This window comes from Equus quagga, unplaced genomic scaffold (assembly GCF_021613505.1).
Source record: "Equus quagga isolate Etosha38 unplaced genomic scaffold, UCLA_HA_Equagga_1.0 85470_RagTag, whole genome shotgun sequence".
Classification (NCBI taxonomy): Eukaryota; Metazoa; Chordata; class Mammalia; order Perissodactyla; family Equidae; genus Equus; species Equus quagga.
In genome coordinates this window covers 1-2,024 of record NW_025803528.1, presented here as the reverse complement: position 1 = coordinate 2,024, position 2,024 = coordinate 1, and the positions used below count along the sequence as shown (strand labels likewise).

General features: G+C 38.3%; 1 long non-coding RNA gene across 1 annotated transcript; it reads right to left on the bottom strand.

The window, feature by feature from the left end:
* Positions 1-6: 6 nt before the first annotated feature.
* Positions 7-1,986, bottom strand: LOC124234532 (uncharacterized). The gene is made up of 3 exons (XR_006887341.1): positions 1,870-1,986; positions 760-831; positions 7-571 (listed from the first exon to the last, which is right to left on the bottom strand). It is a non-coding gene; the product is annotated as an uncharacterized LOC124234532 (long non-coding RNA).
* Positions 1,987-2,024: the final 38 nt, after the last annotated feature.

Below are 2,024 nucleotides of genomic sequence, written 5' to 3'. Positions count from 1 at the left end.
TAAGAGCTGTCAGGGAAGCTGAACCAGCCTACTGCATCCTTCAGAAAATGATAGCCTACTCAAAGAATCCACTTCCAGGAGGAACAGAAGGGCACGTCTCACTATCTGCCGAGTCCAGACTCCAGAGCACGTAATGCTTCCTTGGTCAGTGAGGCATTAACTGCTCAACGGAGAGTCATAAAGACCTAATTCTTTGGTCTAAGAAGCAAATCCATTGCCCACTTGAGGCTATTCAAGTTACTAAACAACACTCTGATAGCTACAGGAAATTGTACAGAAGAGCAGAAATCCAGAACAGATGGAGAATGTATACATGCAATTTAGGGAGCGTGGTTTAAACTTTGCGTACCTAAGAATAGAATCCTGCATACATATTTCATTTCCTTAAAAACAGACGTGAGAAAAGACACTCAAGAGATGATGATACTCAGTTCTCTAGTTTACATAATCTATGACGTTGACTTTTCTTTACCTGCTCTTTCTTCTTCTTAAGTTTAGCATTTTCTTCCTGAACCCGAAGGCATTCAGACCTCACTTTCTCTTCACTGAGTTTAGCTTCATTAAGAGCAATCTGAACCCAACGCAAAACACTCCTATTAGTGAATTAACTCCAAAGACACACAAAAAAAAGTTACACTTTCCCAATTAGACATCATATATTTTTCATTTTTTGCATATTCTAGCACACATCAAATGTGTGCTCCTCAACAAAACTAAGACATTGTATTAATATTCTGCAGGAACCGTAGGCCGCTTTACCTCAGAAAATTCTGAAGCATTCAGTGAAATAACATCCTTTAACTTCTCTATAGACTTCTTGTTTTCCGATATCTGTCATGCGGAAGAAGGACATAAAAATGTATTAGGATTTCAGTAGAAACACTGGGATATATGCCAAAAAGAAGAAACATTAACAAAACATATCCCAGAGCCATCCTCTACATATCAGGTAAAAGCAGGTATCTACTTTTAGCCTAAGGAAAACAGTCAAGAATATAAAGGAAATGAGGAAAGAAGAAAATAATTGGAGGCATAACTATTGCATGCCACCTACAACCTTCTTGGCTATGAGATAATGTGGTAGATGACCAGACAAAAAGGTGAAAGCAAAGAACATGAAAATAACTTTCAAGTAAACCAGTTCAAATCCATGGTTTTCCCTAGTGGTAGAAGAAAAAAAAAACCCAATCACTGTAAAAACTCTTTTGCCTGAACTAAAAATGGTGGGACTTGAGGGAGAATGGACAAATCTCAAGTATAGAAGAATTCCAAAGACTTTATGAAGATACTGCCTCCGCAAGGAGGAGGAACGTACTCTTCACTCTTTAACTGTGGGTCGTGTACAGTCACTTCCTTCCAAAGAGGACAGTGTGCAAAGGTGGAAAACGGGTCATTTTACAGTTGAGAAACCTGGCAAATGCTACCTCACCAGGTGATCAAGCTTAACCGGGTGTGTGACATATGGGAATCCTCTCTCCTCTCGCTGCAACTTTTATGTAATTCTAAACTGTTCTGAAATTAAAAGTTCATGGAGGAAAAAAAACACGCAGAACAAAACAAAACAAAGCACTAGAACTGTTCGGCTCGGTTATGTTTCTCAGCCGTTCTAAAGTGTGTTTTGGAGGGCAGAACAAAGTAATTTGAAAATTACCCAGGGCTGAGGACAAAAATACTTCCTAGGACCATTAAAATAATAACTTGCTGGATTAGCATTTAAAATTCCATAAAAATGGACAAAAGGAGGTTCAACTTCCCTGACTCCCAAGCCTGCTCTAGTTAGGGCATGGGAGAATGCAGAGTTCAACCCATCCAGTCTTGAAAACAGTGGGCAAGCCAAATTACAGTAACACTTAGCAGCAAAACTTTTACCAAGTCCTGATTTTTGGCATTCTCTTCTCTTAGATTCTAACATAACATGCAGATTTTCAGCTGTCTCATCCAGAATTCTATTAGTTTCTTCGAGGTTCTTGATTTTATCCTATTAAAAAATATATATTAAGATTATTCATAATTACTCATCATTT